This window comes from Ovis aries, chromosome 1 (genome assembly GCF_016772045.2).
Source record: "Ovis aries strain OAR_USU_Benz2616 breed Rambouillet chromosome 1, ARS-UI_Ramb_v3.0, whole genome shotgun sequence".
In the NCBI taxonomy this organism is placed as follows: Eukaryota; Metazoa; Chordata; class Mammalia; order Artiodactyla; family Bovidae; genus Ovis; species Ovis aries.
The window spans coordinates 36,775,536-36,802,532 of NC_056054.1; the positions used below are offsets into that span (position 1 = coordinate 36,775,536).

General features: G+C 42.6%; 1 long non-coding RNA gene across 2 annotated transcripts; it reads left to right on the plus strand.

The window, feature by feature from the left end:
* LOC121819434 (uncharacterized) lies at positions 1-26,745 on the plus strand. Of its 2 annotated transcripts, XR_006059697.1 has the most exons (4): positions 7-142; positions 4,627-4,781; positions 9,580-9,637; positions 23,831-26,745. It is a non-coding gene; the product is annotated as an uncharacterized LOC121819434 (long non-coding RNA). The 2 variants fall into 2 exon arrangements; XR_006059698.2 differs by lacking the exon at positions 9,580-9,637 and having other exon boundaries at positions 1-142.
* Positions 26,746-26,997: the final 252 nt, after the last annotated feature.

Sequence of the window (26,997 nt, forward strand, 5' to 3'; positions counted from 1 at the left end):
GGGGTGACTTGATTCTTAATGATTACAGGAGCATTCCCAGGCTGAACCAACTTATGTCTGGAAATCCCAAGGCCAGAGTGAATGCGGAAAACAAAGATTGACTGAACATCCCTAAGGGCGCCGGAGACACAGAGGAAAGGAGGTCAGAGTCTCTGCTGTCTTCCCTGGCAGGGAGGTGGGGAGCAACACAAGAAAACCATCTTTCCAGGAGGATCAGAGAACTGAGGCGGGAGAGTAAGAAAGGGTGTTTGAAGCCAGCCTGGGGGCGAGGGGGCGGGGGTGGGGCTTTCCTGAACTGAAGAGTCTCAAGTTGAAGGTTACGATAGCAGGTGCAGAAGAAGCAGAGCAATCTAGATGGAGGAGGAAGCTCTCTCAATGGCATATATGTGTAAACAACTTTGGGAGCTGCAGGAACCTCTTGAATTCATTCCTCCTCCCCAGCTCCACTTCCACTCTTCCACCGGTGAGCAAGGTCAGACTCTCATCCTCTCTCACCTGGGTTACTATCGCCTCCTTCTTACTGGTACTGCCGTCTCCTGCCCTCCGATCATAGCCTTCTCTCCCTCCTCCCTCCCAAGTCCGTCCTCTACTGAGTAATCTCATTCTCACTCCTTTTCCCAAAACCCTGTTAAGGGGTCTCCCCAGCAGGATGAAATCTACTCAATTTAGCACAGTAGCTAGTGTCTGTGTGAGTAATCCTACTCCCTGCAAGGCTATGTCTCTCCCACCCAACACCCTCGCCTTGTGTTCGAAGGACACAAAACAAAAATCTGAGTGTCATCTGAGTGTAAGGCTGTGTTGAATGCTTTTGCTTTGCATTTATGTAATTTATTCTCTTTTTACAGATAGGTTGAAAAGCATAGCCAATTATGGGACTTCCCTGGTGGTTCAGTGGTTAAGAATTCACCTTGCAATGCAGGTGATGTGGATTTGATCCCTGGTTGGGGAACTAAGATTCCACCTGCTTCTGGGCAACCAGAGAAAGCCCCCGTGCCACAACAAAAAAAGAGGAAGAAATTTTAGAAAATAATAAAAACAAAATAAAAGTGTAACCAGTTTGACCCTACACCCATGCTCTTTCTAGGGCTGTAGTTTGAATTAAATTTATGTTCAGACTTTTAAACTAATGATCTAAAAACGGTAGAAACAAACCTATATGTAAATTGTATAAAAAGAAAAAAAATGTTTACAATTATTGAATTTTATTACAATTAAAGCTCCTTAAAAAACTGGAATTGACACCTGACACTGTGTTTGGCTCCAGCTCCCCCATCTGACCTCACCTCCTATCAGCCCTCCTCCTGCTCTGTGCTCCAGCCATTCAGCCGTTCCTCTGTCAGGAAGCAATTGTCCATCAAGTTCTTTCTTGTCTCTCTCTCTCTCTTTTTTTACTTCACTGACAGCTTTGTCAGGATCTTGCCTCTTCAGAGAGGACTCCCCTGACCAGACTCTAAGATAGCCCCGTTGTATTTGGTTTCTATTTCCTGTTGCCCTTACCACTACCTGACATAGCTGCTTCTTTATTTGTTATTTGTCATCCTTATTCCACAGAGTTCTATAACTGTAGAACCTTTATTTCCAGAACTTAGAACAGTACCTGACATGCAATAGACACACGGTTTTGAAGAATGACTCCCAATACGCCAAGGCTTGGTTATGACCCGACTGAGAGCACTATAGGAACTGAAGCACATGGGGGCGTGCAGAAGGCAGACTCTGCAAGGACAGGAGAGGCATGGAGATCAAGTGAGTGGCCTTCACCTAGTGCACTTAGGGAACAGGTCCACTAAGGTCACCTCAGATGCTTGGATGGGAGTCGTATCAATTACGGAGACAAATACCTGATTTTTTAATCCTGAGTGCCTGGTACAGAGTAGACACTCAACAAATGCTTAAAGTGTAAGTGAATTCTAGAATTTTATGGTTGCCTCAGTCTGCCTCCAGCTAGCTCAGCTCACGTTCTGAGTGCAAAGGCTGGTCAATGATTTTACAAGTTGTTATTGCCTAAGTATGCATCTTTTCAATTCTGCACTTAAAGTGGCAGCATGAGCAATCTGATTTCTGGTTCCTTTATTGGGTAGAAACTTTCTTGTAACTCTCAAGGTTGGCTCAGATCCAGCCAAGGAGTCTGGGAAGCTGAACACTGAATGACTGTTCCAAAGGCCTTCTCTATAAAAGTGGTTAGTGTTTTGGCAAGCTTGTTGGAGATTCTTCACTATGGGAACCACTTTACTTCTCAAGATGGCTTGAAATAGCTGGATGGTCAGGGGGCACATTCTGCAGCAGAGTTTTTCCATTTACAGGTTAGCGATGGTTTGCGGTGGCCTTCAAACCTCTTCAATGCAGTGGTTTCTTAAAGGAATGTAATAAGTTACACCAGCTTTTTAAAATAAAATATATTAGAATAGAAACTATAATTGGCAATCTAGAATCAAAAATGTATTTCAAAAATGAAGGCAAAATAAAGACATTTTTAGACAGCAGATGCACACTAAAGAAAATGCTAAAGATGTTCTTAGCAGAAGGCAAATGAGCCCTCACAGAAGCACAGAGATACAGGAAGGAGAGAAAAGGAATAGAAAAGACGAATTTTAGAGAAACTAGTGTATAAAACACACAGACAGTTAAAATATATGACAACAAAGCACAAATTTGGGAGGATATTAAATGGAGTAAAGATGTTCTAAGTTCCTTGCATTTCTCATCTTACATATAATGTTAACTATTATATATGTAATGAATGTAATATATAATTTTTTATCATAATATCACAGTTGTGATGTTAGATTTTGAAAGTCAAGGGTGCATGTTGTGAGCTTCCCAGGTGGCACTAGTAGTAAAGAATCCGCTTGCCAGTGCAGGAGACATAAGAGAGATGGGTTTGATCCCTTGGTTCGGAAAGATACCCTGGAGGAGGGCATGACAGCCCATTCCAGTATCCTTGCCTGGAGAATCCCCATGAACAGAGGGGCTTGGTGGGTGCCACTCCATAGGGCCGCAAAGAGTCAGATGTGACTGAAGCGACTTAGCAGGCACTCATATCCTAGGGATACGCAACCTAGCCTCTGAGAGTCAGAGAAGGCTTCATATCGGACAAGAGCTCTAAGTTAAAGGGTGAGCTGGAGTAATCCAGTTGATGGTGAGATGTATAGGGGATAAGATATGGTGTATTCCACTCAGGGCAAAGAATGTATTCAAAGGCTTAAAGGTAGGAGAAATTTATCTCTGCTCCAGGAATTGAAAGACCTTCAGTGTATCAAATAGAAGAGGGCAGAGTCCCAGAGAGAAGAGGAGAAATGCTATGAAGGAAGGAGGCCATAGATTTGTTTGGCTGACTTTTCCATTTCTTGCTCACCTTTACTAACAGATGTTGATACTGTGAGTGATGCTGAGGTAGTGTTAGTATATGGTTTATCCCCCTCCTCTGCTCTAAGTAGACCCTGGAGTCCTGTAGAGATGCCCCTGGACCGTGTCAGGAGGTAAGGTAGGTGGCAGAAGCAGCTCCTCTCCCTCATTATCTATTTTTAAACCACCATTGCTGCCAGAGCAGCCTTTTTGCACTTACCTGATTTACAAAATTAATTTCTGTGTAATATTTCATCCAAAGACACAGTTCTACTGCTTAAAATGATATCTGTGTATATTTGTGTAAGAGAGTTTCCAAGAAATGAACTATTATTTTCATGAACTAAGAAATCTGCCTCTGGCAAAGCACACCAACTCTGTCCTCTAAAAGGTGAGCAGGAGTTGGGGGTCACATTGATAGCAAGGCCAGATGTTTCCAGTGGGCTACAAGGGAAATGTGACTGCAATGTTCCTGGAGCTGAACTGCAAAAACTAAAAGAAGGGGGAGGAATGAGAGAAAGGGGAGAAGTCAAACACGTGAGTATGAGTGTTTGCAGGGAGCATGGAAAATGCTTATTCTGAAAGAAGAGAGGCTGCAGAAACTCAAATGGAATCCTTCTGAGAGGACTTTCTGAGCAAAAACAAGCTTCTCTCTATTCCTTCTGCCTGTATCTCAGGGTCCAAAATGGTGAGCAAAACCCAGTATCTCTCTTCCCACCCAGCTTGTCATCACTTTCCCCACACCCCAAACCCTGACTGCGGGGGAGAGGATAATTTGAGTTTGGCAGAAAATGCAAAAGCAGTTCATTTTCCCAGACTTTTTGAAAAACAGCAATTAAAACCATCCCAAACACCTTGAAAATTAATGAACTGTTTTCCAGTTAGGCTGATCGCCTTGTGAAGACAATGAACTCACCTTGTTAATATACATTGGAACATTTACTCATTATTTGCCCATATCTACCTGTCTTATCTATCTTTATTTAAACTTTTACAAAGCAGTTGTTAAATTGTATGCCCCAGTAAATATGTTAACTTGGTACAATTTCATGGAGATTTATGCACCTGCAAAGTCGGATATATTAAGTTCCGACAAAAGCTTGGCTTTTGGGGTGTGTTCTTTCTAAAGACTCGGTGAGGGTACATTTTTGATATGGAGGGCAATACGCAGGGACCAAAATAAATGGACTTAAATTATTAAAATTCTAAGGACTCGCTACAGATCGGGTCAGGTATTATAAAACTTACAGTCCATCAATTTACTTTCAATATTAATTTTAGCCCTGGGCCTGGCCATGAACACCGCGAGAATGCAAAGCATGTGACGTCTCACTTAGAGCTGATGCAGAAGGGAAGTGACTCTGAAATATAGACCCTCTTGGCCTCTGGGGGAGATTTATGTGGCGAGGATCACGCTCCTCAGAGAAAGACTGCAGGTGAGTGGCAAGTCTGCATTATAAATGCCTGGGGTAACTATAAAAACATAAATGGTATCAGGTTATTGATTTTTTTTTCTTTCTGGAACCCACAAATTAGAAAAGTCACTGCTAAAAATCACCAGCCTCTCCACCAAATTTTAATTAAAGCATAAATAAATCATTTTGGCTGCTGCACTTGCATATAAACAAAGGGGGAGATGGCATCCTTACAAATGCTTGTCAACATTTGGTGACTAATGACTCACAGTGAAAATACAATCTGAAGCAACTGAATTGAAAGCAGATTCTGGAGCTAACTAATATCACATGCAAACCATCTAAAGCTATTATGTCTAGAGGCATTGAAACCACAGATCAGGTTTTTGGGGGTGGCTGGGGGGATGAGGATAATTTTGTTAAGTAGAGCAATACTATTTTTTGTTATTAAATAAAGTGAAGCCCTGTAATGAGATATTACAGCTGCTGCACTTTCGCCACGTGATGAAGAAATGGATACCTCATCCCTCACAGCAAACACTAACCATATGTTGCAATGATTCCAAATGCTGATTTTATTCCTAAATAAATACATAGCAAAATAGGTATTTTGAAAATAAGGGTGAAAGAGGATGTTCTGGGCATTCCTAGATCTCATTACATCAGAAAAAGAAAGAAAGAAACCCTGAGATATTGACTACTAAAGGAATCCCCAGGGGATTTCCAGCATTGGCATGGGTGCAGCAAGCTCGAACCTGAAATCTGTGCTGTGCTCCGGCTTTTGGAGAATGGCACAGAACGGTCCTCTATGGGCATCGCTGGAGAGCACCTCTGGATTTCCCTCCGGAATCTGCTGTGAAGAGGAGGCAGTATAGGTGATCTTCCCTAAGCAGGAATCAAACCCGGATCTCCTGCGTTGCAGGCAGACTCTTTACCATCTGAGCCATCATGTTCCCCCTCAAATCTAGTCTCCCGGTTTTGCTATATTTTCCATTTCTTCTCACCCTTTCACAGGATGTCCTCCAGGAAGCTGCTGCTTCCTTTCTTGCATCATTCAATATTACCTCCCACCAAACAGTTCCATCAACATACACATACTATTCTTTCTTGCAATTTTAATTTTAAACTTTCTCTTTCCCTGCTCTTCCTTCCGACTGGGCTCATTTCTCTCTCCCTTTGCATCAGAACTCCTTGGAAAAGTTAAAAGTTACACGTTCCCTCCTCCCCCATGGTTTTAACAGCTTTTGGAATCAGAGCACCCATAAAACGAATACTTGCAATCGTTTATGTGAGTCTAGCAATGATTAGTAAGAGCAGGGCAAACTTGTAGCTGCTTCTGCTGGCCTTGTGAGATTGGGAGGCTCTAGCTGAACCATATGGCTCAGATAATGGGCTTTGGAGACTGAGTGGATTCAGATCCTGGTTCCCCTAATTATTAGCTGTGTGATCATGGGCAAATTTTTTTATGTCTCTTAAGTCTTACTTTACTCAGCTATATAATAGGAAAATAATAAATTTAACTGAGGATAAAAAAAAAAAAAAGAAGAGGAGGCAGTGTGACACTGGGCTCTGCTGTGCTAGAGGAGGGGGATTTGACAGAATGACCTGTGGCCAACACATCTTAAAGCAAGGTTCTTCCTGGTAGGAAGGTGTACCTTATGCCTGCGGTCCCCACCTTTTTAACACCCAGGGACCAGTGTTGTGGAAAACAACTTTTCCATAGACTGGGGTGGAAGAGGATGGTTTGGGGATGATTCAAGTGCATGACATTTATTGTGAACTTTATTTCTATTATTATTGCTTCAGCTCTACATCAGATCATCAAGTGCTAGATTCCGGAGGTCGGGGACCCCTGCCTTATGCAATTGTTCTTGCAGCTGCACCGGAAGAAGCTCAGAGAGAACAGGAAGTGTGTTGTCTACAGTAACACCTTGTTTGTCAAATAATAGTAAAGGAAGGGCAATTTTTCTTCATTCATTCATTTATTCCTCCAGTCAGGCAACATCCATTCTGTACTTAACCTTGTGCCATGCATGATATTAGCCGTTTGATAATATAGAAAAGCATAATGTGAAGTCTCCATCCTCAGGAAGAGTTCAACTTGAAAATAAAAATAGGTTCAGCACAATGTGGTAAATAATAGCAGCATCTTGAGGATAACAGGGGTCCAGAGGAAGGCAGACTTAACTTTGGGGGAAAAGTCATGGAGCCCAAGGAAAGTTTTATTCAGTGATGTCTAGGCTGAATTTTATCATGTGCACGTACACTTGCCAAGGAGAAAGATAAAAATTTCAAACAACTGGAGCTTAACCTTGTGTGTGCCGAAACGTTTCCCTTTACCAATTGTGAAAAGAAGGGAAAACTTATTTAAAAACACAAACACTGTATCAAAGGCATAGAGAAGTCAGACTGTCTAAAGTTAAATTCCAGTTCTGCCACTTACCAGCACTGGAAACGTGGACTGATGGATTAGCCTTTCTGCGCCTCAATTTCCTAATCTTTAAAGCAGGGGGAACAATAGTACATACTTCATGTAGTATTTTAGCTTCCCATGTGGCTCAGTGGTAAAGAATCTGCCTGCCAATGCGGGAGCCGTGGGTAGGATTCCTGGGTCGGGAAGATCCCCTGAGGGAAGAAATGGCAACCTACTCCAGTCTTCTCACCAGGATAATCCAATGGACCAAGCGGCCTTGTGGGCTACAGTCCATGGGGTCGCAAAGAGTCAGATGCGACTGAGCAGGCAGGCATGTGCTATTTTAAGAAGTAAATGAGAGTTAATGCCTGTAAAGACCTTATAATAGTGCCTAACACGTAAAAACCATTGTGACCACATACACACACATTAATAGACAGTCCCACATTCACACACATTCTTATAGACACACATAGATTGTCATAATTATACTTGATAGCAAATGTTTATTGAACATTGTTTATGTGCCAGTTATCATGCTAAGCACTAAAAATAGAAAACAGAAAAACAGAGTCCCTGCCCCTAAGCAGCTCACCGTTTTTGCTTTTGTTTTTTAAGTATAGTTGATTTATGATGTGTTAGCTTCAGGTATACAGCAAAGTGATTCAGTTATACACACACACACACACACACACACACACACATTCTTTTCAGATTCTTTTCCCTTATAGTTTATTACAAAGCCCTGAGTAGAGTTCCTTGCGCTTTGCTGGTTATCTATTTTATATATAGTAGAATGTATGTGTGTTTGTGTTTTAGTTGCTCAGTTGTGTCTGACTCTTTGTGACCCCATGGGCTGTAGCCTGCTAGGCTCCTCCATCCATGGAATTCTCCAGGCAAGAATACTGGAGTGGGTTGCCATTCCCTTCTCCAGGGGATCTTCCAGTATGTATGTATTAAATTCAAACTCCTAACTTATCCCCTCTTCCCCTTTGGTAACTGTGTTTGTTTTCTATCTTCATGGGTCTATTTCTGCTTTGTGGGCTTCACTGGAGCCCACAGTTTTAATTCACAATTTTATTGACTGCTAACTCTATCTTCAGACCTGAACATTTCACCTGATCACAAATGTCACCTCTTACAGAATCCTCACACTCACCATGTATGTGATCACACACTTCATCCTTTCTCCCTAAACCTGTTCTTGTTCCCCAGTTCCCTGATGTAATCGGCTGCACCACCACCCAGTCAGCTGTCCAGGCCCAGAACCCAGAACTTATCCCTGACTCTGCTCTCTCCTCACCTGCAAGTCCGATCACCAAGCCTTTCCAACTGTGTCTCTAAAAGTTCTTTCAACCCTGTCTCCTCTTCTGCATCCCGACATTGACTCCTGGAATTCAAGCCTTTGACACCGCCCTTCTGTATGACCACCAGAGCCCCTGAATCAGCCTCCAGGTTAAGCCATCAGGCACCCAACTCCCAGCGGAAATTTCCAAAACGGAATCTGGTGGCGACCTGCTCACAGTCCCTCAAGTGATCCTCATTGCTTACAGTGTATACAGCAAGAGTCTCAGGGACAGTCATGGGCCAGCTGAGTCATGCGTCATTACACCAAATGGTGCTGAACACCTCAAACCTCATCTTAAACTACTCTCTGGTTCATATTTTATCCTCCATCAAATGCAGCCGCATTTGTCCCCACCACACTCACCTCTTTCCCCAGCCACCTGTATTGCACCCTCTGGGAAGGCTTCCCTGACTCCTCCTCCTGGTGAGTGCCCCTTTTGTATTCTCTCACTGCACACTTCACATTGCACTGTGAGTAATCACTAATTCTCTGAATCATTCTCTCTTACCACAGAGTCTAGCACAGCTAGAGAAGGAGCAGTAGCAATATTTAGTGAAAGAATACAGTGCTTGATCAACTCTAACATGACTTTTCTGTGAGATGCACTTTTATTTCATGTTCCACTAAGGAAGAAAGAAAGGCTGCCAATTAAACTGATGCTACGTGTTATCACATCCCAGTTGCAGAGATGTTAAAATGGGAAAGAGAGGCTTCTTAGAATCCATGAACTATGATAGCTAAAATTGTCTTTGTGGGTTTACCAGAGGCTTGTAGAGATTAAGGCCTGGGCTCTGGAGTCAGACCATTTACTGGGTGTGTCAGTCTGAGCAAGTTACATCCTTTCTCTATGCCTGGTATTTTTCATTTCTAAGATAGAGTTGATAATCGTACTGCTTCAATTTTGTCTGCTCCCATCATTCCTGCATTTTGAACTTTGAATCCTAAAGCCTTTGCCTTTCTTGAGTAGCCTGTTATGTAGCTTGGTAGGTAGATGCTTGTTTGTCTAGTGTCCTTTGGTGAACCAACCCTCACCCCATTCTTTGTTCTGCCCAATCCAGGTGACTCTGAGGGGATCAGTGACATCTGTCTCAGCCTGAAGGACGTGAGGAGGCTGAGGTAAAGGCAGGGGGAGGGTCGCACAGAGACAGCAGGCCTAACCAGTCAGAGCACATCATGCTACTTGACCGCAGTGACAGTCTCAGGCGAAAAAAGATACCACTAGGGTTTCCATGAAGGTTGAAAAGGTTAAAGTACAGAAAGTACTCTAAAGGCACCCATGGATTTTATGCGGGAACTAGAAATTTACTGAATGTAAGCTTTTTGAGAACAGAGATCTTTAACTGATTTGTTCGCTAATATTTCCAAGGGAAGGTCTCCCCTAGTGGTTCCGTGGTAAAGAATCTGCCTACGACGCAGGAGCCACGGGACACGCAGGTTTGATCCCTGGGTCTAGAAAATCCCCTGGAGGGGGAAATGGCAACCCACTGCAGTATTTTTGCCTGGAAAATCCCACAGACAGAGGAGCCTGACAGGCTAAGTTCTTGGGGTCACAAAAGAGTTGGACACGACTTAGTGACTAAACATCAACAACAGCAACATTTTCTGGAGACCCAGGGTAGAGGCTGGCACATAGTAGGTACTCAGATGCACTTGCTGGATTAATGGACTCTGATGTTTCTAACTCTCTATCTAGATGTAAGATGCCATTCGTGCTACTGGCAATGTGTTCACCTCTGTCTCCCACCTCCCTATTTCCTCCTTTCCTTTCCTTTCCTCCCTCTTGTCCTTCTTTCCTCCCTCCCTCCTTCTGTCTTCTCTCTTTATTTTCTTTATTTTGTTTTTCACTTCTAGTCTGCTATTACCTGAAAAGCAAAAACAGCTATCGCATTAGGATTGTTTTTTCAGCCTAAATAATGCCCCCCATCCCTGCCCATTTCCACTTGTCAACCCCTGTCCTTGTTCATCCCCTCCTGAGGCATGATCTCTGCCCACAGGGAACCCAGGTGTTTCTCCCTGAGCTCATCGGGACATTGCAATTGACACAATGTCACCAGTTTCCTCTGTGGTTTGCTCCTGGTGGTCTGGCACTGGCAACTCACTGCCCTCAGTTCCCAAGAAGGGCCAAGCATTCTGTTGATCCTATTTTGCTGTGGCCTCTCTCCTGACTTGCTTCCATTCCCACTACCCATTCTTGGTTGATGCCACCACAGCCCCTGGCACCCTTTCTGTTGTCGCACGGAAGCACATCTTGGCGAGGAGGAGGGTTTCCCCCATGCAGCTCTCATTGGAGACCTACCGCCAGTAGGAGGTCACTCCTGGGCTCACCCTCACTGTCTGAGACCTCGAGGAGATTGGGACTGGACCCTCGCTTACTGAGCATGAAGCCTAGGGAGGCCCCAAGGACAGTGTCCAAGGGAAAAAATCCCAGTAAAACCTCAGTCTACAGGAGTTAACCAGATAGGTGACAACAGGGAGCAAAGCACTGGTCTTTTTATTTGGGAGGGGGTATAAATTCACTGAAGAGGGTGTGCCAGGCAGTCTGGGGAAGGAGGGAATAGACTTGGAAGGTGAGGTGTGCTGAGGTGAAAAAAGAAACAAAAGATCAGCAAGTTCCTGGCTGTCTGACCGTGGCCAGAGAGGGGATGAGGGCTGCTGTGTGGAGTTTCTCAGGAACCTGGATATGGGAGCAGTGCCCCCATCTCACCTGGATGTCCTCTGTCCCAAGCAGAGCACTTGGGCCTGGGCCCCCTGAAGGGGACAGTGACCATCTCAGCAATGACCAGAGGGAATCTCTGGCCCCACAGAAAGGCCTCCAAGAACTTTTCCTGGAAGGCCCGTGACTGAGGCTGAATTTCCTTCCAACATAAAAGTGATGGGAGTTCAGAGCTGTGTTTAAGCTGACTGAACAAAAGAAAGATTTTGCCTTGTGTGTGATGTGCCTATACACGTGAGTGTCTACTATGTGCTAGAAAATATAGTAGCATTATCAAACATATTTTATCATTTAAACTTCAAAACAGTGATTCTGTAGCAGTCAGGATTCAAACCAAATTTGTCTAACTGCAAAGTCTGTGGGTGTCTTAGTAAATAAAATCAAGATAAAGAAATAAGTTGTTGTAAGTGTTCCAGCATTTATGTTATATATGTGACTTTTAATCCTCACAATAAACATCAGGTATTTTAAGTAGAAGAACACTTTCTGGGGTATTTTCTCTGGCTAGGACATCAATTCCTTGCCTGTTATGAAAAGCCCTGTTTGTATAGCAGGGCCTCAGCTTCTCACAGCCCTGAGTTATTCATCTTGTTCGAAGTGAACAGCAGAGAGCACAGAAACTGAAGTCTGAGTTCTAGATTTCCAGAAAAGAGACTCTCCCTGGTCCAGTACGAGCCAGTTGTTAATTCCTGTTCCAATCAGCTATGGGATCAGCTGCCCTCCAGCAGCTTAGCCAATCTAGTTCTCTCTTCCAGGGATTTGTAACTGGGCCTTAGAGATTCTAATCAGTCTGTACTGGCCATTTGAACTGAAGGCATGTAAGTGTAATACTGGAAAGAAACTGTAGTTGGCTGTATGCGCCCTCGGAAGTGCTGGTGGTGGTTTAGTTGCTAAACCATGTCCAACTCTTGTGACCGCATGGACTGTAGCCTGCTAGGTTCTTCTGTCCATGGGATTTTCCCAGAAAAGAATACTGCAATGGGTTGCCATATACTCCTCTAAGAGATCTTCCCGACTCAGGCATCAAACCTGCATCTGTTGAGTCTCCTGCATTGGCAGGCAGATTCTTTACCACTGAGCCACCTGGGAAGCAAGTATTTATTTACTTGGCTGCACCGGGCCTGTGCACTGTGGCAGGTGGGTTCTTTGATTTTCATTGTGGCATGTGGGATCTTTAATTACGGCATGAAAATTCTTAGTTGCAGCATGTGGGATCTAGTTCCTTGACCAGGGATTGAACCCCAGGCCCCCTGCACTGAGAGTGCAGATTCTTAACCACTGAACCACCAGGGAAGTCCACTGTTACAGTAACTTAACTACACTTTTCTTCTGATCATTAAGTGCTGGCTTTGGCCATGTTCATTTTCGAATGCTGTTATCTCTGCTGAGACTCGCAGCCCAGTTCTATGGTAAAATTTCCCCACCCACCTGTGTCAACCCTGAAAGGCAAATTCTCAAGAACGCCAGAGCCCCCTTCTCCAGGGCATGTCTTATAAACTTATGGGAGGGAATCTTGGAGAGGTGGTAGGTTCTCAATTCTTATGGAGTATATCCAGTCTAACATTCCTTCTCTCTGACTCTCTGGATTTTACTTTGGAAAAATTCTATCTTCTGCCTTACTAATTTTCTCTTCAGTTACCGCGAATCTGTTTAATCCATGAGCTCTTAATTTTAATTATATTTTTCATTCCAGAAGTTCTATTTCATTGTTTTCCAAGTATAATAAGTCTTTTTTACAGTTGCCTCTTATAGACATTTGAAAGTTTATCTTTTATTCTTTGAAACAGAAGAATACTTCTTCCATATCTGAGAGCGTGACAATTTAAAGGGTCCAGTGTTGTGGGGAAGTATGTCTTGCTATGATCCCCACCTAGGGAAACCCATGAACTTTGTCTTCTTTTCTCTGTACTCTGCAGGCAGGGAAAAATCAAAGCTCAAGAGCGAAAAACAGCAAACACTCCCGGGATAAAAGCTTTCTCTGAGCCTTGCTTTCATTTCTGGGATCCTTTCAAAACGTGACTGGATAATTTCTTCCTACTCTACCTTAGACGTCATCCAGCAATCTTAAAAGATTTTGTAAAACCTAGCATTTTTAGTTGTTTTCATCAAGAAAACAAACCTAGATATCTAGCCTGTAAATATGACTGAAAATGGAAATCTCATGATATTTTTTTGAGGTCAGGGAACTGAAAACTACAAAGGCCGTGCCAGTCTATGACCAAGAAGAAATCCAATATCATTTTAAAAAATACTATGTTTTTTGTGTGGCTCATTTTATGGTTCACAAAGTATTAGTACTTTACCTCCTGTCTGTTTTTTTTTTCCTCTCCATTCCAACATCAACCGTCCTAGTTCAGACTTCACTGCCTTTAGCAGCCTCCTATCTGATTTGTGACTCTCAGCTTCTCTCTCTAATTCATCTTGCTGGCATAACATTCCTAAAAACAATTCCACTACCTCACTTTCTTCTTTACAAATATCCTATAGCTACCTATTGCTTATTGGATAAAAATCACTTTTCATCCTAAGAGGTAACATGGTACTACATGAAGATTGATATTTATCTAACTTGAAGCCTTAATGCAAAAAACATATGCATCTGAAAGACCTAAATCAACACTGATTTCTTCCCTGAATTATTCCCTACTAACCTTGGTCTCTATTATTTTTCTTCCCTGAGCCATGAAGAAACTTATGTAGTAACACAAGGTCTATTATTCTTTAACAGCTTTATTGAGATACAATTAACATATCACGATTCACCTATTAAAAGTGTATAAGTCAATGGTTTTAGTATGTTCACAAGATTGTGTAACTATCACCACAATCAATTTTAGAATATTTTCATCAATCCAAAAGAAACCACCCATACATTGGCAGTCACTCCCAGTTTCCCGTCAGTCCTCCAGTCCCTAGGAAACTACCAATCTACTTTTACCTCTATGGATTTGCTTATTCTAAACATTTTCTATAAATGGAATCATATGTGGTCTTTGGGGAGTGGATTCTTTTGGTTAGTATTTTCAAAGTTTGTCCCTGTTGTAGTATATATCAGTACTTCATTCCTTGTAATTAAGCAACATTCCATTGTATGAATATACAACATTTTATTTATTCATTCATCAATTGATGGATATTTAGTTTTTTTCCATTTCCTATTATGGATAATGCTGCTGTGAACATTCGTTATTATGGATAATGCTGTTATGAACATTATCACAGACATCTAAGCTGGTGTGATGTGGTGTATCACTGTGATTTCCATTTGCAGTTCTCCAATGACTAATGATGCTAAGCACATTCTCATCTACTTGGTGGCCATTTATATATCTTCTTTGAATAAATGTCCATTCAAATTCCTTGTCCATTTGAAAGTGGGTTGTTTGTCTTTTTATTACTGTGCTGAAAGAGGTCTTTGTTCTTTCTGGTTATAGGTTCCCCATCGATCTGATAACTTACTAACATTTTCTCCCATTTTGAGCACTGTATTTTCACTTTTGTGGTAGTGTTGTTTGTAACCAAAAGTTTTAAAGTTTTATATAATCCAACTTATCTATTTATGATTTTGCTGCTTTGCTTTTAAGAATCTAATACCTAATCCAAAGTCACAAAGATTTGTAATAGCTGCTTTGAAGGTGCGTGCTAGGTAGGTCGCTAGGCTTATCATGGGAGTTCCTAGAAAGGCAGCTTCTAGTGACTGGTTTTGCCCTCTGTTACTGTGCATGTTGTATAATTTTTATTGAAGACTAGACATTTTAAATATTAGATTGTAACAACTCTGAATATTAATCCCCCCACCCAGTTGTTGCTGTTTGCTTGTTTGTTTTGTAACTTGGCTGAACAAACTTGACAGAGCCTAATTCTAGTGCATTCTGCAGCCTCTGACACCCCTGGTCAGACCTTTCTCCATTCATTTTTATCTTTCATCCTGGCTTCCTCAGGGTCAGCCTTGAGTTGGCATCAACCACTCGTCAGTGAAAAGTTGCGCTTAACCCCTATAGGTAGGTCAGGGTTTACCCTTCAACAGTGTGTGTATGAGGTTTGGAGATCGCTATTACAATCAGAGGAGGAAATGGCAAACCACTCCAGTATTCTGGAGAATCCCATGGACAGGGGAGCCTGGCAGGCTACAGTCCATGGGGTCACAAAGAGTCAGACATGACTTAGCAACTACACAGATTACAATCCAGGGAGCTCTCTTTTTTCTTTCTTCTCATCTCATGTCCTGTGAGGTACTATAGTATGGAGGCTCCCGCTCTGACCCTTTCCTAGAGTTGCAGCCTTGGGCATTCACACAGGCTTCCAGATGGCCAAGGGGACGTGTGAGTTTTGTTTTTAAACCTGGTTTTCTAGGAGTCACCGCTGGGTTAGAGTAGCTTATTGCTCAGTCAGTGCTGAGTCAGAGGCTGTGTTGAAAGCCTTTGTGCTGGTGTGGCTTCTGCCGGAGGTTAATAGCTCTGCGTACAGCTTGAGAGGCACTTTCAAGTCCGCCCCACATCCCACTCTGATTGTTCCTGACCGGCACAGCCTAGCGCATACGTGCGTCCTTTCTGACTCCTCTGTTGACTGTGTTCCCATAGCTCTCCTGGTAGCTGTCTTTCTTTGCTTGCTCTCTATGACACTCCTGCTCTGCCACTGTTCCTGTACTGTGGAGCTACGAGCTTCTTAATCACTCTCCATCAAGACCCCTGAGCTTCCCAGGAGGCTCAGACAGTAAAGAATCCACCCGCCAATGCAAGAGACCTGGGTTCGATCCCTAGGTTGCGAAGATCCCCTGGACAGGGGAATGGCATCCCACTCCAGTATTCTTCCCTGGATAATCCCATGGGCAGAGGAGCCAGGCGGGCTACATTCCATAGGGTCGCAAAAGAGTCGGATATGACTGAGCGACTGGTACACACAGACACACACACTCCTCATTGTTTTGAGCACTCCACAGTATGGAGTTCCCCACACTGTTCCAGATGAAATCAATCCCTCAGGCAGAGCTATGGGATTCTTCAGTCCTCCTGACCTGGCTTTGTCTGGGCGGAAACCCTGTGCCCCTGCAGCAGAACTAGGGACAGAGACTTGTTTTTACCAGAGTGATACCCTTGCTCTGTGAGTGGGCACTGGATGAGGTGGTGGCCCCTGATCTCCTTGGCTTTCCCCTCCTGACACAGAAACTCCCCGCTTTAAGCAAGTTGGAATGGGGGTGATTGGCCTCCAGAGTCCTCAGCCTCTGCACCTGGAGGGAAGCAGCCATCTTATGAGCCTGAGCTGGGTGAGGAAGAGGAACTCCATCCTTTTAGCCATGCCTGCCCAGAATAGAGCTTCTGGAACGTGGGGCTGGGGAAGATACGAAATGGCAGCCTGCCCCTCCCTGGGTGTAATTGCGCTGTAAACTGGAGGCCGGAGGGACAGGGACCCCTGTCTTCTTGACTGCCTGCAGTTGGAGCAGAGCTTCTATAACGTGAAGCTGTAGAGAGGGGTGAAAGAGTGGGTTCTGGCTCAGATGTCACGGACTTTCACTGATCTTACAAAGATTTAGTAGATTTTCTTGAATGAATCTTTCTCCCTTTGCTGTATGCCCTCAGGAAAATTTTCGGAGACTTTAAGTGATTGTCTTTTTAAATTTTCACCAATGATTTGTCTTCCTTATTCCTCTTTCTGAAAGTTTTGAAGCCACACAGTCTATTACTTGGTTAGAGAGATAGACTCTATACATTCACTTGACAGATATTTATGGAATTTCAACTATGTGTCAGGCAATGATTCTGGTACTGGTTGACCTCTATTAACTTACTGTTTCAGAGGTTTACATGTATCTAACACTCATATCTCTCACGGAAGAGAGTGAGCCTCAAGGAAAGGGCCATGTCTTTCTGGTCTTTGTAAATCACTATGGGCGCGCAGCACAAAGTGAAATGTATATGCTTGTGTTCAACTCATTCCTTCCTGATGTCCCTGCTTGATTAACAGTGCATTTTCAGGGCTATGCATTTTTTGCTGAAATGCTCATTTCCTCTTGTCTTTATTTAGCAAATCATTCTAGATTTTCTATTATTTGTCTCTGATTCCAAAGTCATTGGGTCATCAGGTTTGACTGCCTAACGTGAATTTGTTGTTGTAGTTTAGTTGCAAAGTTGTGTCCCACTCTTTTGCAACACCATGGACTGTAGCCCACCAAGCTCCTCTGTCTATGGGATCTCCTAGGGAAGAATACTGGAGTGAGTTGCTATTTCCTTCTCCAGGGGATCTTCCTGACCCAGGGATTGAACCCTGCTCCAATCTCCTGCATTGGCAGGTGGAATCTTTATCCCTGAGCCACCAGTGAAGCCCCTAATGTAGGTTAGGACTTTATATACGCAATGTCTCTAAGACTAGAATTTATCTCATGGTCAAAGGTTGCCTATCCCATTTTGCAGATGGAGAAGCTGAGACTCAGAGAGCTTAAGGAGGGACTTCCCTGGTCCAGTGGCTAAGACTGTCTGTTCCCAATCAGAGGGCCCAGGTTTGAGCCCTGATCAGGGAACTAGATGCATGCCACAACAAGTAGGGAAGATCCTATGAATGCACCTGAGACAAGGGGCAGCCAAAGAAAGAAATATTGAAATAAAAAGTCTTAAGGAACTCACCTCATGTTATAGGAAGTATGTGCGGAACATAGAGCTGCCTGCCTCCAAAGGCTGCTGTCTTTACTCTACGCCAGCCTACTCTGCCCCTCGACTTCTGAGAAAAGAGAACTACAACAAGTTTTTAAAAAATGATTTGCAACACCTTGAGTCATCTACAACAGCACATGCTTTGGAAGTCTGCTGATTTTCCCAAAGCAAATACACGATCTGGCCTCTTCATGCTTGTTGCACACAAAATGACTAATGAAGAACCACAGGAGTGAAAAGGAGTGACCTCGTTACGCCACCCCAAAACCCCCAAATGACCCCAATTAAGGCAATGATCTGGCTGATTTACAAACATGCAGACCACAAAATGGCAAATGTAACTCAACCACAACCAATCTGGCCCTTGTTAGCTGTGTTATAACAAGAACTTGTATGAATATCATTATGAAACACTAATTTAGGACAAGAATTTTGCTGAATTCAACAACAACAAAAATAAAAGTCAAGAATGGTGAAGTATATGTTTTTTTTTTAATTGATTTGATCTGAACATCTTCAAAACCCTGCATTCTAAAGATCTTAGTCCTTCAACAAGATTTGAGAGGTTTAGTTGGATCTTACTGGTTGGTTCCTTCAAACTAAACTAATCTCACACCCTCTACACCAAGCTGCAGAATCAATAAAACAAGGAAGAGTAAAACTGGAAAGAATTTGGGTGGAAGCCTCTGAGGAAAATGTGGGTTTGTTTCCTTCCGTGGCAGGAAGAAAAGTTGACATTTCAGTAAATCGTATTAGACCATAAACTTATTAGGTGTTAGACTGCTTCTCCCCTAAGTTCTACAAAACACCTGGAATAGTATTATTTGCCTATCAGGAGGTCATCAAGTATTAGCTGATTATTGCAGCCCACATCTCCCCTTCACTGCCATAGCTGTTGGAACCAGGGTTAAGTCACTTTAAGGGTTTTCCCCTAAATCTGCTCTATTATCAGTCTTCACCTGCCATATGGCTTATTCATACCTTTTTTTCCCTTTGCATCTCTCTGGGAGTTCCAACATGGGATTGGAATGTCTCACATATAGCTTGAGCTGCTTTCTGGTTGCCTCTTCCTTCCTCTGGCTGCTGTGTCTGTTGCCTAGAGTGTGCTGTTTTTCTGCTTAACCATATTGCTGTCCTCTGGGTTGGACTGAGAGGGCCCCAAGTGTTGATTCTTTCCCCACAGGGGCTAAGTTTCCTATGCTGTTCATTGCATGGAAAGGTAGAATAGAATTATGAGCCTTGGGGCAGCTTACTCTTAGAAGGTGTAAAGGAAAAGTCCATCTGACTAGGCCAGTTTTTACTTACTAATCAAATAAGCTTTTCCAACTGTCCTGGGGGATAGTGAATAAAGTGTAGTGAGAGGCTGAGAGTGTGACTTTCACTGAGTTCATTTCACAAAGAAGGAAACTTCAGGTGTGATGGAGAAGCACTCTAAGGCCTTCAACATGCTAATCCTGATCTGCCCTTGGCCTCTAATGCCACTGGAGCTCCTAGGTCTAGATCCAGGCTTTGACCTTTCCCTCTAATACTTCATTCCTCTCTCCTTCCCCCTTTTATATACTATTCTTTTCATAAGGAGGAGGGCCACAGCCAAATCAGGGCTGGATAGCCATGTGACCACCTGAAATTCTGGAGGGTTTTTTTTGTTTTTTTTTTTTTTAATTGCAAAAAGGGAAAACAAGGAGAATGGATGTCAGAGCAGAGTTCAGCAGTCTTTGCCTCAGGCAATATGAGTAGCTCTTCGCCCTGTGCTCCAAACCACTCTGCATTCAGATTCTGTTGCCAAGTGTGGTTCACAGCCTCAGACTTCTCCCTCATTTCCTCTAGACTCCCAACGCCCCTCTCTGCAGTGTCTTCCTGCTCCCATTTTACCAAGCATCAAAGATATCTGTCGATAACAGAATCCCAATGGTAGAAAAATTTCCATGTTCTTTCTTACTGTGACACATGAGGTTCAAAAACGCTGTGATGAGTGACAGAGGTGTAACCTTAGAATGCTCTGGGAACACATGGCAGGGACCCTGCATCGGACCCCCATGGGGAGGCAGAGACTGGAGAAGGCTGACGGTGATGTCTGGGAAGAGTTCTTCTTTTCTCAATAGTTATCTTTATTTATTTGACTGTGTCAGATCTGATGACACAGGGCATATGGGATCTTTGATCTTTATTGAGGCATGTAGGCTCTAGTTCCCTGATCAGGGATCAAACTCTGCATCGAGAGTGTGGAGTCTTAGCCACTGGACTGCCAGGGACGTCCTGGGGAAGAGTTCATAAAGAGCAAGAGTTTGTCAATGAAGAGGCATTATGAACAACAAGAAGAGTATGTGCAAGAACCAGAGCGATGAGGGCATTTGCAGAATAGCAAGTAGGACCTACTGCATGAGCCAAGTTTCGGTTGGAATGAGGATGTTTATAGAAGATGAGGCTATGGAGGTAGATAAGAAGCAACTGATGAAGGACCTTGTAGACTTTACCCTGGGGATAAATGAGATCTACTGGTGAGCTTTAAGGGGTGACCCAAGTGCATCTGCATTTGCGAAAGACAGCTGTGATGGTTAGGTGAAGGGTGTATTGGAGAAGCAAGACTGGGCGCTGCTACAACAGTTAGGAGGTGATTAGAAAAAACCAAGGGAAAAAAATTAACAGCCTGAAGTAAAATAGTGATGTCTGTCTCCAAAGCTCACAGTTTTTCCACAATAATGATGGTTTTCTTCTCTATTTGTGTTTGTGCATGCGAGCATGCTCAGTCACTTCAGTCATGTCCAACTCTTTGTGACCCTTTGGGCCATAGCTGCCAGGTTCCTCTGTCCATGGGATTCTCCAGTCAAGAATGCTGGAGTGGGTTGCCATGCCCTCCTCCAGGGGATCTTCCTGACCAAGGATTTGAACCGGCATCTCCTGTGTCTCCTGAATTGCAGGAGGATTCTTTACCCACTGAGCCACCTGGAAGTCTCATTCCATAATGGATTTGAGATGACTTTCACAAATTCACTAAGTCCAGTTAGCAAATGTGAATCCAAGTCTGCGAAGTCAGGTATATAAAAAGCATGTCTTGGTTTTTCAGATGTCAAGCTTAAAATCTAATCCAAGCCTGCTCTTACTGGGTAAGTGGACTGGCCACCCTTCCCACCTGGTGTTGTGCCAATTTTGGGAGCTCTGCTTCCCTCTGCTCTCTCTAAGGCCACAGATTAAAAAACTCCGGGAATCTCTTTGTCATTCTTGGGGAAATCCTCCTCTTTCCAAGTTCCCCCCAGAAGCCATTTCTCTCCATATGAGACACTTAACTCATCCTCCTTTAAGACTTTAGACTTCTAAACAAACCCAGAAAGGGAAGTCAGCCATAATTTTACCGCCTGTAAAGCAAGAAGGCACAAAACTTGCATGATACTTTCATCAGAGAAGAAGGAAGTCATGAATTCACATGTCAAAAATGGTCCTGTCGTGATACCATGTGATTATTTCACGTACAATTAACTCATGGCAAAGGGAAGATAAAACAAATTAAAACTAGTGAGAGAGTTCATGCCTTGAAAACTGTAAACACTTTTCAAAACAAGAGCCAGGTTTCAGCTCTGAGCTATTTAGTCATCAAAGCACAAAATGAACACAGATTAATATTGCAACTGTTCATGGCATCCACTAAAGAAAGCACATCTGTTTTTCAGGAGCAACATGGTTTTTACTTGCTCCTGGGATGAGAGGAAAGTTCCTTCACTGCATCCATGTAGAGTGCACACTGCATGATACAGACAGCCCCACGTTCCACATCATCTTTCCAATAATTACTTCTATCAGATCATTTCTTGTAACGATATAGGCACCAGACACCTGCTCTAGACAGGAACACAGGTAAATAGAAAATTGCTGCCTGTGATTAAAGTAGTGGAAGTGCTGTACAAAGAGCAAAGGAAGTGCTTTTTCAAGTTCCCAGAAGAAGGAAGGATAGAGGGAGCCCAGCATCCAAAGATCCTGGGGCTGGAATGAGGATGGAAAATGCTCAGGTCATAATAACTGGACAAAATACAGTCTCATACTCAAACTTATGCAAAGTATTGACAGGAAGTACATTAATTATTATTAGTTGTTTTTAGGTGATCATATTGTGGATGATTTTCTATATTTTGTTTTCAGCTTATCTACATTTTCAAATTTTTATGATGAGAAAGTTATTAATATTTAGAGGCTAGTTTTAGTTGTAACCGAAGACCCCATAAAAGTAGCTCTTAGCTTTTGTCACGCATGATGTAACCCAGAATGAAATGATATGAGATCTGGGATTTGCTTCAGAATAATGTGGGGCAGAGGAAAAGTGGACAAGGCCACCGATGAGTCAAGACTGGTCATGAGTTGCTAATTGTTTAAACTAGATGATGGATGGGTGCCTGGGGATTCATTACATTGTACTCTCCTTTAGTATATTCTTTAAATTTTCTGTAACAAAAAGCTGAAAAAGCAAACAAATAGATAAGGAAAGTGACCTTGGCACATTAACCCCTCCATGGTTCTGTTTCCTCAATTGTAAAATGGAAATAATAAAAACGTCCACTGCATAAGGCAGTTAGAGGATTAACAGTGAATGTGTGTAAATTGCTCATAACAGTGCCTGAGACTTAAGTGATAACTGTGATTGCATTGTGATTATGATGATATTATGATTGCTTAACTGGAGGCACAGTGACCTCTTCAGAGTCCAGGTTCCTTCTACCTTTCTACTTTGCCACCTCACGTGGGTTACTCACGCTCATGGTTATATGATGCTGAAGCTGTTCTAAGCCTCACCTCCTCTGTTGCCCTGTCTAGAAGCAGAAAAGAGGTGAGGCTCTGTCCTTTTGGTGTCCTTTTTTAAGACTCAGGAAATTTTCCAAGGAATCCCCTAGCAGGCGTCCCTGTGCTTCTCATTTGCCAGGACTGCATCACATCGCCATGCATAAGTGAGTAACTGACCAAGGGGATAGATCTACCAGCTGATGGTAAACTGATCGAAACTTACACCCTGGAGCTTTCTGAGGGCCCCTGCAGTGGATGGTACACAAATGCCAGAAGGAAGAAAATCATGGTTTCTGTTCAGAAGGAAGGCAGTAAACAGTGGCTAACAAACAGTCAACAGATAGTGATTTCCTGTGGTGTGTTAGAAAATCATGAGTAGTTCTGTGGGCCTGGAGTCTTCGGTAATGTGGGAAACAAGAAAAGAGATGGGAGCTGATGGCAGGTGAAGGATAGGGTGCCATTCAGGAAACACTGCATTTTTTTCCTGGGGAGCCAGGAAGACTGAGGCACAGCAACTAAGGAAAACACAATAAGAAAAAATAGTACTAATTTTATTTTAACTTGGAGTTTTCCTGAAGATAGTGTATAATTCTATGCAAATTCTATATATATCATATGCAAATATACTTATTACTACCTCAAATTTTTTACACAACTGGATGTGGTCTTTGGAAAAAAAAAAACAACGGTGGAAATAATAGACTCAGCAGTAATATCCCTAAGTGGGGAAGCAAGCTAGCCTTGGATTTGATATTTGCATCTTAACATCATTTCCTACTAAGACTTTTTTTTAGATTCTCTACTAAGGTCCTCTATGATTTGCTTTCAAGGACCTGGTGAATAGCCACAGCCCTCACCACAGTATCTACCCTCAGTGCTGAGTGTAATTAACCCTATGTGAAAATGAATTCCACATGGGTCATTTGAGGAAGGCAGAGCCTTTTAAGGTATTATTTAATTGCAAATGAGAAATGCATTATTTGATTCATTAAAGTATACTGTGATGCACAGAGGCTAACCTCAAGCTGATGAGCACTTTTCAAATTAAGATGCCGGGCGCTTCATTATTGGCATAAGTGTTGCTTACCGGAGGGCCTGCACATGTGATGAAATGCAAATGGGTCAGGAAGGAGAAATTAGGAAGTGTGCTTGTCACTTATGAGACTTTCTTGTATTTCTGAACAGGAAACCGTAACATCAGCCAGATCTTCACTGGAAGCTTAGGACTTTGTTAACAAGAAAGTCAAGCTGCTCCTCCTCCATCGGCAGAAATAGAGTACAATAAGAAGCTCTCTTTGTGGATCCAGTATGTATGAGGGTGTTCTCCTTGATTCACAGAGTCTGGCATAAGTTAAGTGTATATGCAAATTTGTTGAATAAATAAACAATACCAACCCTGGTTTCAGTCAAATTCCAAACCTGAGCAACTGAAAAATCAAAGTCTATTTTACATGGATCACTAATTGTATACTTCTTGTCATGTATAGCAGCTTTTAATCTATATATGCAGTTTCTATTCTAGATACTGGGAACATAGAATAAAATAAGACTCACTTTTTCCTTGGAGCTTACATGCTGATAGAGGATGATATAAAACAAACAAGATAAACATGTAATATACATCATATACAAAGGTGGTGATGGGTGCTGAAGACATTGAATAATTAAAGGGGCTGGGGAAATTGGAAAGTGGTTGGGATGACTTGTAACTTTTCATATGTGGCCAGGGAAGGTCTCAGTTAAATGATGACTGATAATCATTGATATTACGGTACTGTTCAGACTTCCCTGGTGGTATAGAAGATGGGAATCCACCTACCAGTGCAGAGGACACGGGCTCAATCCCTGGTCTGGGAAGATCCCACATGCCAAGGAGCCACAAAGACCGTGTGCCACAAGTTACTGAAGCCATAAGTAAATGGAGAGCTAGAGCTTCTATTTCCGGAAATGAAGAAGGCAAGTAAGTTTGTTTGGAAAAGCACAGAACCTCAATTTTGGACAATAATAAGTTTGGGATGCTCATTAGACTCCCAAGTGGAGATGCTAAGTAGATGGGTCAGTGATAGAAACATAAATTTGACCTCTACTGGTATATAGATAGCATTTAAAATCATGAGATTCAATGATAGCACCAAGGGGCAAAGAGTGGAGAGAAAGGCATAGAGGTCTAGAGGACTGAGAGCAATGAGGATTGAGCTTCTTTATGCTGAAAGATCAGAGGAAAAACAGCAAAGTAGGCTGAGAAGGAGCTGGTAACAGATAAGACAAACAACAAGAAAGGTTGTTGAAGAAAGATTTTCAGAGTGTTAAATCATGCAGATAAATCAAATGAGAAGAAGTCTGAGGACCGAGCATTGGGTTTAGAAAACGGAGGTCATTTGTAATCTTGATAAAATGGATTCCCTGGAGTGATGTGGCAACAGCCTGATTGGACTACGCTCAAGAGATAATGGGAGAAAAGAAATGGAGACAACTCATTGAAGGAGTTTTGAAAAGGAAATTTTAAAAAATGAAGCTTTACTGGGCAAGAAAAGGAGTCAAGAGAAGATTGGAAAAGAGATCGGAGGACTAATAGCAATTGTGTAAGCAAATGGACAAGATCTATTAGAGAGGAAAAGATTGATAATGCTCGAGAGAGGGAGGGGATTGCAAAAGCAGTGTTCTCATACAGACAGGAGATGAGATCTAGTACACAAAGAGAGAGGCTGGTTTTTGCTAGGAGCTCATCTGAGAGAGATATGCACAGATGCAGAGAGGTGGTTGGATATGGGGATGGGAGTATGTGGATGTTACCATTTGAGTGCCTGTGTTTCCTTAGTGACACTGGAAGCAAGTTCACAGACTCAGAGTAAGTGTGGCAATTTAAGAAGGTTGGCGGTTTGCCATAGAAGTCTGATGAGGAAAGAAAGGGGCAAAACAACTGAGAATTTCTTTAAACCTCTTTTTCCTCTTCTTTCTTAGAAATTTATTTTTGGTTGCATCGGGTCTTAGTTGCAGCATGCGGGGTCTTCACTGCGGCGTGCAGAGTGCGCAGGATCCGTAGTTGCAGCACGAAGGCTTAGTCGTGTCATGGCATGTGGGATCTTAGCTTCCCGACCAGGGATCGAACCCATGTCTCCTGTATTGGAAGACAGATTCTTAACCACTGGTTCATCAAGGAAGTCCCGACAACTGAGGATTTATGTAGGGCTGCAATGATGTCATAATTAATGATGAGACTTAAGCTGGCCAATGAGGAAATGAGCAGTGTTAGTAACTAGAAAATGCATAAGGGTCAATGAGTTGTAAAAGCAATAGTAGTTGTACCATTACCAGGGCAGGTGCTTAACATTCACTAATGCTAATTTACAACAACCCTGCAAGGTGGGTAGTATAATTCCACAAGCATAGATTGTTAATAGACATCTCACATACTGTGACCATAAGCGAAGTCATAGAGATATTTGAAACTCAATCAGTTGTCATTTCAGTATCCAATACACAATGCATATATGCAGTATCAATAGCCAAGGATATGTAACTCTAGAATCCTGGAAGAAGTGGAGAGGCTCTTACAGATTTAAGGTTTTGTGGAGGAAATGCAAAACCCAACCGAGAGACTGACTCAGGCTTCCTAGTTACAGGCTTCCTAGAGCACACATAGAAATAGGTATGAATTAACTCTGAGGACAAGAGCAACATAAATAGCTTCGTTTTGAAACTGATCTGCAACTACAAATAACCTTCAGCACATCCAAGCAGAATCAACAGGAGTCTAGTCAGCATCCTCGCTAAGTCTGGAATCTTCAGTGACAGACAGACTCAGAAGGGCACCCATATAGTACAAGGGGAGATACACTGGTTTTCTAAGTGAGATGTGAGAGGAGTCAGTGCAGGTAGCTGAAGACAGTTCTCTTGGTTGAAAGTAACCTCAATGACTTTCAGCGATATTTGTCTGAACAGATAAAGACTTGTTAAATATTAATCTTTCAGGCTGAGGGAATCTATGCAAGTGTTACATATTTCTAATGTTTACAATGAATTTGGCCAAACAGAGTGACAGTCTTGTAACTCCAACTTAAATTATGTAATCAAATACCTGATTAAACTTGTGATTTTCATTTGAAGTCTCACTAAGTTTATGTACTGTATTAGAATATCTAAGGGAGCTACCGTTTCCCATATTTCTAAGTTTAATTTATTAGACTTAGGGTTTTTTTTAAATTAAGGAAACTCTGTTGTCAGACCATTGAAATCATTAAGAAAGGAATCAAATACATTAAATACACTTTGAAATATGTAAAGGTGTTTAATTAACCAGGTGTGTAAACGAAAGCAAACGTTAGTCATCAGTTCAGTTCAGTTCAGTTGCT